At 46.9% G+C, this 10,543-nt stretch overlaps 1 long non-coding RNA gene across 1 annotated transcript; it reads left to right on the forward strand.

Moving 5' to 3' along the window:
* Window positions 1-5,301: 5,301 nt before the first annotated feature.
* On the forward strand, window positions 5,302-7,819 carry LOC109772695 (uncharacterized). Its single transcript, XR_005770216.3, has 2 exons — window positions 5,302-6,673; window positions 7,475-7,819. It is a non-coding gene; the product is annotated as an uncharacterized lncRNA (long non-coding RNA).
* The last annotated feature ends 2,724 nt before the right edge of the window (window positions 7,820-10,543 follow it).

Below are 10,543 nucleotides of genomic sequence, written 5' to 3' on the forward strand. Positions count from 1 at the left end.
TTGATCACTTTCCACCTGGACTTTGACCCTGAGATTATGGCTCGGTTCTTTGCTTCGGTCCACTTCCATACCGATGAGGAACGGACGATGACATGGATGACCAATGGACAACAGATGACTGCTAAGTGGAAGGAGTTCATGGATTTGCTACTGGTTCGTGATGAGGGGCTCAACAAGCCCGTTGGTGTTTGCCCTCATGCCAACCCCGAGTCAGCCAGCAAGAACAAGCTTCAGCCCTACTATGTTGAGAAGAAGCTTCCCAGTGGCAAGAAGGCGTGGGTGCTGAACTCATTCCTTGACATCATGCATCGGATCTTCCACAACTCCCTCTTTCCGCGCATTGGTGACAAGGACAAGGTGCATGCCTATCTCGTGGATATGATGCTCATCTGTGAGGAGGCGCGTCGTGCTCAGACGCAACCACTTGATGCCTCACATATCATGTGGTGTGAGCTACAGTTTGCGGTGTTCAACCGTAAGGTACCAATCTATGGACCTTACCTGTTTCACTTGATCTCGAGGACTTGGGAGAAGCTCTATCCCCAAGATGAGTTTGCTGCCCCCGGCTGGATTCGTCATGAGCCCATCAAGCTCCGCATCAAGCCTCAGTGGGCTAACACCACTACCCGTGCTGAGGCAGAGGCTGCTCAGATGGACGTGGATGAGGATGAGATTGAGGAGGAGGAAGCGGATGAGGACAGCTCTGCTGGGTATGCTCCTCCCTCTACTGAGCCCTCATGGGATAAGAAGCTGAAGGCCAAGATGAAGGCCTTGTTCTGCATGCAAGCCAAAGGGCAGTACAGGACCCATGTTGCTTCCAAGGAGAGTCGCCGCCGCGACAAGAGGATCTTGAGGACGTTTGGCGAGGAGATATCCAGCGGGTCCGAGAAGCACATCACCCAGAGGCAGAATGGATGGCGAAGCAGGGCTATCAGTGGACGGAATCTGAGGAGGAGCCCATCCCCGCTGCCGAGTCTGACGAGGAGCGTGACGAGTGATCGCTTCAGCTTGGGCTACCACCTGTGTCGTAGGTGTCCTCTCTGCCTTTTTGGTGTCTCGATGCCAAAGGGGGAGAGAGAGTAGGATTTGCGAGTCGTGTGTCGTGTTGTCTCGCTTTGTCGCTTTGCTTTCGTTTTGTTGGACCTCGTTTGCTTTGGTTTGGCTTGTCCTCGTGAGTCGTATTTCCTTATCATATGGTGTAAGACATATGCACTCTAGCGTATCTTTTTGTCTTTCATGCTTAGTAGCCCGTGAGCTTATGCTATCTTGTGCCAGTTACTCTATGCTCATGTTTATTATCTTGTCTCCTTGCTTAGTATTAGTTATTTTATTGCAAGATATGCCTCATCTATAAAATATAGGGGGAGTGTTGATCCTAGTATGTGTGCCGTGCAGTCCAAAGCATTTCTCGAGAGTGCACACGTCTAGGGGGAGCTCGTCTATATTTTATAGATGTTGCATTTGCCTATGCTTCATTTTATATCTCTATGTGCAAATCCCGTATTGTCATCAATCTACCAAAAAGGGGGAGATTGTAAGGGCATATTTATCCCTTAGTAGTTTTGGTGATTGATGACAATGCTTTTGCGGACTAATCGTGTGCGCTGAGCATTTCAGATATATCATGCCTAAGCACAAGACGATTTGGTGCCCCTCGAAGCTCATTGAAGACGGCGTTTCTCCACGTTTCTTTTCGGTGGATTTGAGTCGTAGGAAAGCCGTACTATTAAGAGGGGGTCCGCGTTGGAAAGGTTTGGGTGGAATCATCACGTACACGTCTGTTCCTTTCTGCACCACCTTTCCTTTGGCTCTTTGGAGCATCCTCCGTTTCTCCGTATCTTTGCAAAATGAAGGACTCCTAGTGTTGCTGAACTAGGGCATGCGGTAGTACTGCTGCACAGAGCGGTAGTACCGCAGGCCCCTACGGTAGTACCGGCCATGGGCGCGGTAGCTAGTACCGCAGGTGCTCGCGGTAGTACCGCTTCTTGGACTCGGTAGTACCGTGGCCTCAGGCCTGCACAGTAGCTCGAGCGGAAGTAGGGGCGGATGTAATTTTCTACATCCGCGCCCTACGCGGTAGTACCGCTCCTGGCTTGCAGTAGTACCGTGTCGGATTTTTGCACAGATCAAAACTCAGCGGAAGTAGCCACGGATGTATTTTATATGTCCATGCCTTCCCAGCCTAGACTATTCCTGCCTTGTGGTAGTACCGCAAGGGGGCGCGGTAGTACCGCGCCAGCGGTTCTACCGCTCTATGCCTTATCACATTAGGACTAGTCTTAGGTCCTGCCGCGCCAGCGGTAGTACCGTGGTACCTCGCGGTAGTACCACGGGCCCTTGCGGTAGTACCGCTTGTATCGTGTGGTAGTACCGCTCGTCGCGGGCTGAGTTAGTGGATAACGGTTGGATTTGTTCTTTCACTATAAAAGGGGAGTCTTCTTCTCCAAGTTGACCACATCTTCCACTCCCAAGCTCCATTGTTGCTCTAAGCTCCATTTTTGCCCGATCCCTCTCCCTAGCCAATCAAACTTGTTGATTTTCTAGGGATTGGTTGAGGAGGCACCGGTCTGCACTTCCACCAAGAGAAATTTGATTCCCCCCACTAATCCCTTGCGAATCTTGTTACTCTTGGGTGTTTGAGCACCCTAGACGGTTGAGGTCACTGCGGAGCCATATTCCATTGTGGTGAAGCTTCGTGGTGTCGTTGGGAGCCTCCAATTAAGTTGTGGAGATTGCCCCAACCTTGTTTGTAAAGGTCCGGTCGTCGCCTTCAAGGGCACCAATAGTGGAATCACGGCATCTCGCATTGTGTGAGGGCGTGAGGAGAATACGGTGGCCCTAGTGTCTTCTTGGGGTGCATTGTGCCTCCACACCGCTCCAACGGAGACGTACTTCCCCTCAAAAGGAAGGAACTTCTGTAACACATCCTCGTCTTCACCGGCTCCACTCTTGGTTATCTCGTACCTCTACTTGTGCAAGCTTATATTGCGTTGCATCTCTTGCTTGCTTGTGTGCTTGTTGTTGTTACATCATATAGGTTGCTCACCTAGTTGCACATCTAGACAACCTACTTTGATGCAAAGTTTAAATTGGTAAAGAAAAGCTAAAAAATGTTAGTTCTCTATTCACCCCCTCCCTCTAGTCAACTATATCGATCCTTTCATCCAGTTACAAGTCCACCTTTCACTCGCAACCGGTTTGATGTTTCTTTTATTTTATAATTAGGTTCGAGTCTTTTTTTTGCATTAGTTGCAAGTCCACCTTAACGTGCAACTAGGTCTGATTTTTTTCCTCAGTTGCAAGTCCACCATTGACTCGTAACTAGGTGTTGATTGTTTTGGGTCCCAGTTTGCAAGTTAACATCGACTCGCAACTGGGCCCGCTCCTATTTTAACCATTGACTCAAAGATGGGCTCTCGATCCTTTTCTTTTCCGTGGTTGCAACTCAGCCAACTACTTGCAACTGGGCTCGAGCCTTCTTTCGTCCCATTTGCAAGTTCTCCACTGACATGCAACTGGACCCTTGATCCTTTTTGCCCTAGTTGCAAGTCCACTCTTGACTCGCAACTAGGTGTTGACTTTTTTTGTCGCAATCTCAAGTGAATCATCGACTCGCAACTAGGCCCGCCCCTTTTTTATCCCAATTACAAGACAACCATCAGCTCAAACTGGGCTCTTGATCCTTTTCTTTACAGCAGCTGCAAGCCAACCAACGACTTGTAACTAGGCCCGGGCCTTTTTTCAACCTAGTTGCAAGTCCTCTGTTAACATGCAACTGGGCTCTTCATCCTTTTTTGGCCCTAGTTGTAAGTCCACCCTTGACTTGCAATTCGGCCACTCAATTGCAAGTCCAACATCGACTCATAACTGGGCCCTTCATCCTTTTTTGCCCTAGTTGTAAGTCCACCCTTGACTTGCAATTCGGTCCGACGTATTTTACCCAATTGCAAGTCCAACATCAACTCGTAACTGGGCCCTTCATCCCTTTTTTGCCCTATTTGTAAGTCCACCCTTGACTTGCAATTCAGCCCGACATTTTTAACTCAATTGCAAGTCCAACATCGACTAGCAACTGGGCTGACCCTTTTATTTGCCCGAGTTGTCCACCATTAACATGCAACTGGGCTCTTTGACATTTTTTCCCTAGTTTGCAACTCCATTATTTGACTCACAACTGAGCCTAAATTTGTTTCCTCGGTTGCAAGTCCACTATCGACTCGTAAATGGGGCTGATTTTTTTTTTGCCTCTTACGTGACTAAGCCCTACAATTCATTTGTTGAATGTGGAAGTTATTTGTTATGGGTAGGATACATAGGGAAGGAAGCATGTCATCACACCAGTACATGCATTAGCTGATCCTTCGATGAGCTTTGCATGTTTGTGCATATCAAGGTACGTACTAGCACATGCACATATCCAACGCAAGGCAGAAAAGGCTTGCACGAGAATTAGCGCATACAAGTACACACTAGAAAACTAAAAAGGTTCACTGTACACTAAAAAATGTCCAGTTTGTTAAAGAAAATGTTTATCGTATATATAAAAAGTTCATCCTACACTACAAAACTTTAGTTTGTTTATAAGAAATGCTCTGAATGTTTGAAACATGCTCCCATTTTAAAAAATTATTCACAAATTCAAAAGGTGTTCATGTTTTCATAAAACATTTCATTTTTTTGAATTTTTTTGGGAATTTCAAGAAATGTGTCCATTTTCAAAATTTGTCCGTGTTTTCAGAAAATGTCCAGAATTTTCAAAAAAATTCGCATTTAAAAGTATTTTCAGGATATAAAAAATTGTTCGCGTTTCCAAAACTTCTCGTGTTTCAAAAAGTGTTTGGAATTATATTTTTGTTCAGAATTTTCAAAAAAAAAACTTGAAGTTCCAAAAATTCTTTCCGTTTAAAAAAAATTCGGCATTTTCAAAATTATTCACAATTTTTCAATAAATTGTTCAGACAAGGTTTCATGCAGCATTGAGTTGTTAAATATTCGCGTTGATCTTTTGCCACCAACATTCATTAGTTCCAGTTTAGGTGCAAGATGGTTGAGAGTTCTATTGTCGTTAGGTGCGCCAATTTTTTCTGTCTTTTTCCCAAAACTGGGCTGGACAATAAAAAAACACAACAAACAGCGGTTGGGCTGGAAATCAAAAAAACGAGGCTTTGCTAAAAGATGACAGGCTTAAACTTGGGCCGAACTGCAGGCCCTCCTCGTGTGTCCACCGTCTCGCCCACCCTTCTTGACGGCACGCCGGTTTCCCTGCTAGTATTTTAGATCTGGGCTTCTCCTTCCTCGCTCGATCCCCAAATCAAATCGCTGCCTGCTGCTTCCTCCACCCCAACCCTAACCCTAGCGGCGCCGCCATCCTCGATCCCCAAATCCCTTCTCCCTCCACCAAACCCTAATCCAAAGCTAGCTAGCCGCCATGGCCCGTTCCATGGTTCTGCTCGCCCGCGAGATTGATTTCAGCCCCCACGACGAGGGCCGACAGTTCCGGTGGGGGTTCTATGAAGGAATGCTGCCAACCCGCAAAGCGATGAGGGAGGATGTCATCAGGTACCTGCGGACCTTCAAGGCCCGCGCAGTCGTCGACAATCCGCCGGAGCTCTCCTTCCTCCACATACTGGTGCCGCCGCAATCCCGACCGCTCCCGCCGACATGCATGGACCTGGACTCGGCCCGCATCTCCAGCACGGACAAGAACCTGGTCGCCCTTTATGCCGGAGGGTACCGCCCTGGCTCCGATTTGCTGGGAGGCTATCTCATCTACGACGCCAGCAACGACTCCCTCTCCGTCATCCCCCCTCTTCCCTCCGACGACTTGCGTGGAGCCATGGGGCACCAGTCGGCCGTCATCATGTGCGACCCCCATGGGGAGGGCTACCTTCTTGCCGAGCTCATCAAGAAAGGCGGGGGTCTGGCTGGGGTCTGGCTGTGGAAGTCGTCCGCCCCAGAACCGAAATGGGTCTCGGTACCCGGGAGCCATCCCCTTCCACCCAGCAGATTCACCGTTGACTCGTGCTTCTCTTACCGGGGCTCTACCCTTTGCTGGGTGGATCTGCTCAAAGGCATGTTGCTCTGTGATCTCAACCAAGACTGCGACAACAAGTTCAGCTTTATCAAGCTGCCACAAGACTGTCCAGCCCTGGATTGGAACTTAAAGGAGTTCAGCTTTGTCAAGCTGCCACAAGACTGTCCAGCCCTGGATAGGAACTTAGAGGAGTCCAGCTATATCATCAAGTTCTGCACCCGCCCTGAGGAGTTCCGTTCCATGGCCTGTGTTTGTGACCACATCAAGCTTGTCTCCTTGGATGAATCTGGATTGGAACTCTCGCTCTGGACTCTGTTGACTGATCACTCACACTGGATCAAAACCTCCAAGTACAATGTTGATAAAATCTGGGCAAACGTCAACTATCAGTCTACTGTTTTGAGACAGCTTATTCCGTCTCTTCCTGTCCTGAGCATCCATGAAGACGGGGTTGTCTACTTGGTCGTGAATGATGAAAGCATCGTGGACCATCGACTAGAGCATAAAGGCCAGTATTTGCTTCGTGTTGACATGAAGAATAACGAGGTCCAGATCTCTCCACAGCCTACAAGGCGTATTTGTGACCAACTCTTTGCCAGCGAGTTCAGTGCGTACCGACAGCATTTACACGATCGACCGGTACTACCACCACCACTAAGCATAGTTTCATTTGCATACTACTGTCATTTTATTTATATTCGCCATCACTGAACATGCTTTCATTTCTGTGCTACTGTAATTATGCCTAGGTTTTAAAATGATTAACATTCTAATGCTTGTTTATCACATCCACTTTGCTTCATACTTGCTAATTGAAAAGGATATTTGGCCACCTCATCAGGTTTAAGAGTAGATGCCCGATATTGATGCTCATCTGCAGTCATGATTCTGAAATCATTTTTTTTACTACAAAATTACTCTGCCCCCTTGTCATATTACGACTTGCACATCATGATGACACTCCTTTGCATGTTTCAATCCTGTTTTTTCTTCTTCCTTTTTTACTTGATAGAGATAGTGTTATCATTAGCTTCACCTCTCCACTTTAAGATTTGATGACCTGGGCATTCGGTGAATATAACAGCGTACCTGTAGTTTGTTTCTGAACTTGGAATTGCACGAGTCAAGTGCATTCAAAAATGAACATAGCAGATGAAGCATAATTTCAAACCAGAGCTGAACACTGCGAAGTGTCTGAATTGAAGATGTCAAAAGTACCAAAATGTACCTTTGACAAATATAGCTGCTTCAACAATTTTAATTCACAGCATCCTGGACTGACCCTAGACATTTTATTGGTTTTGCCCAATTAATTAATATCACTGCATATGTACTCAACCTTGCACTTGTTCCTTTTTAAAATTATTTTTAGGTAACCTGACATATGGTCATGTTAATAGTATTGTTTTTGACAAACATCTCTGTTTTTTTTTTGGCCAGAGAGAGATAGAAGCAAGAGAGTTCGGTGCGAGTGAAAAGACGTTGAAGATTTGAGATGTTGGCAACATAACATGTGGAACTGGTACTTAAAGTCCACTGGAGACATTTACTGTTATCATTATCTGATGTTAGTAGTTATAAACTGAATGGTGGGTAGTATGTGTTTTCACTCATGGTTTTATGTCTACTGAGTGGCTTGTTTTGGATTTGTAACTGGTAATGGCTTGTTTATTTTTGTGACTGCTGATTCTGGCTACATGCATGATTGTGATTTTCCTGCATGAATCCTGCTGGTTTGCTATAAGTCTGGTTGATTTAAAAGCAATTTTAGATGTTTGGAACTAATTGATGCCTCCTTTCTCTGCTGTTTGCTTGCCCATAATTTGACTGTTATTTTGACAGAAAAAGAATATACATTCTGGATTTTAAAGGCACTTAATTTGTAAGCTGTTGTATGTTGCTAGACCTGAGGCATTGGCTCTTGGTGGGGCAATTTTGCCCTCTTTGTTAGATTCCTTTTGTGGCAGGCTGTGAGTTTCATGGACCCTTTGGACTAGTGAAGGATTGTTGCGTGGCATGATATGCTTGGGTAAGTGGCTATTGCAGTCTTGAAAAACTGGTATGGCCGAGGCCGCCCCGTGCATGTGTCCCTTGTTCATTTTCGAGCTTCGACAGACTTGTAGCATGCAATCAAAGAAAGAAGAAACGAACCAGCATAGTTGTAATTTGTTGTTGGTCGTTGAGCGTGCCTTCTCTAAAAGGAAAATCTGTCTTGATGAAACAAAATATTTTTGACAATCAATACCATGATATATTTATAGTAGGGAATTGTACATTGCAGAGATACATGAGCTAACTACAGCAATTACAAAATAAAGTCTAAAAGAAACTAGCAAATCTTCAGAATATTTCTCTGAAGACGGCCGTAAAAGTAAAAATAATAGATAAATCTTTCAATGAAGAAGACGGCTATCAAAACCCTAAACCAATTTAATAAAATACTTGTATTATTAAGAACTCCACTCATAGATGGCGTTCTCTATCCCTCCCAATGCCGGTGAGGCCGGTCAAAGGAGTGGGGACCGATCTATCTCCATCTCTCCCAATGTCGGCGAGGCCCGTTAAAGGAGGGGGAATCGATCTGTCTCCATCTCTTTGAATGTCGGTGAGGCCGGTCGAAGGAGGGGGAACCGATCTATCTCCATCCCTCCCAATGCGGGTGAGGCAGGTCAAAGGAGGGTGGACCGATGTATCTCCATCTCTTCGAATGCTAGTGAGGCCGGTTGAAGGAGGGGGAACCGATCTGTCTCCATCTCTCCGAATGCCGGTGAGGCCGGTCGAAGGAGGGGGGACCGATCTATCTCCATCCCTCCCAATGCGGGTGAGGCAGGTCAAAGGAGGGGGGACCGATGTATCTCCATCTCTTCGAATGCTAGTGAGGCCGGTCGAAGGAGGGGCAACCGATCTATCTCCATCCCTTCCAATGTCGGTGAGGTCGGTCAAAGGAGGGGGAACCGATCTATCTCCATCCCTCCCAATGCCGTTGTGGTCGGTCAAAGCAGGGGGACCGATCTATGGTGAAGACCCCTCCCAATGTTGGTGAGCCCGGTCAAAGGAGGGGGAACCGGCAGCCACTAGGTTTGTAAGAGGACCTTCTTGAGCGAGTGAAGGAAACAGTGGACTGACGACCTTTTAAAATATTGCTAGCTGAAAGTACTACGCATGAGAAAAACCAGCATCTTTCACTTATTCGTGAATTTGCAGGCGTCGTACTTGTATATATACTTAGTGCAATCACGAAACCGAGGAACGAAGCCTTGCGCGCGCGTGTCCAACAGAAGCACAGCACCTGCATCAGCCTATATCTATACGGAACTGCTATTTCACATCTAGATGTGAAATATTATCTCACATCTAAGTCTAGAACGACATCTTGTTTTGTCTATAATATTCGTGCAACTTAATTGCGTCACGTTGTCAGGCGCAACGGCCCGCGTTCGCGGCCGTGCGAGTAGGGGCGGGCCGTTGCTTGTGTTTCTTTTCGCGATTTTTGGGCTGGTAGGCCATTTTGTTTTGTCTCGGTTGTTGCCGTCGCCTCGCATTTTCCCTTGTTTTTTTTTCATCGTGAGGGGAGGTGGTGATTCTCATTCCTTTGCTCAATCCACACTCTTTCCTCTCCGAAGGGGTTCCAGGCGACAGCGCTGTCGAGAGTGAGAAGGGAGGAGAGACCCCCGCAGTGAAGTGAGTAATTTCCCCTTCCTTTTTGTGTTCTTCTTTTGTGTATCCATCGATCTAGGGTTTGCCCCCAATCGAGAAATCTTGTGTATGGATTCAATGGGACGGTAGATTTTTGTGTCTAGAGATTCAATTCAGACTTATGCACTTCGATGGAAACACAAGATCTTTGATCGGGCTATGTCATTGTGCGCCTGGGTCGTATGCTTGCTGAAGGTGGTGGATTGAAGCTTTGCTTTGGGGATGAGAATCCGAAGTTCAACCTTGTGGTGAACTCGCCATCATCGGCGCACGTACGGTGATTCCTTCTTGAAGGGGTAGTGTCGGGGATATACCCCGCGGTATAAACCGCCGGATGTATGACCCGGCTGGAGTTTGGCGATTCACTGGCGACCCGCTTGGACCTGGCGGTTTACGATTCATTGGTAATCCGGCAGGCGGGTTAGAGGAGCGACAAGAACCCGGTGGCCCAACGGGCGGTTCATGAAAGGCCGGCTCATGTTATGGTGGGCCGGTTTAAGAGGAAGACATAAGGAATATTCTCCTACAAAGGAAGCAAGACTAGGACTCCACTTGTAATAGAGTAATCCTAATCCAACTAGGACCAGTCATGTAAACCGCCTCTTCAACATATATAAGGAGGGGCAGGGCTCCCCAAAGAGGGACAAGCAAGAAGAAACAATCTCAGGGCTAGACACAAAGAGCCGGTTTACGACGACTCCCTCGTGATGATAATGAGACCTAGCCACAAACAACATGTAGGGTTATTACCGGATGATGTTTCCCGGGGCCCGAAGCTGTCTAAACCCTTGTCTTGTGTTGCGTCTCTCGGTT

The sequence above is a fragment of the Aegilops tauschii genome, chromosome 2 (genome assembly GCF_002575655.3).
Source record: "Aegilops tauschii subsp. strangulata cultivar AL8/78 chromosome 2, Aet v6.0, whole genome shotgun sequence".
NCBI lineage: Eukaryota > Viridiplantae > Streptophyta > Magnoliopsida > Poales > Poaceae > Aegilops > Aegilops tauschii.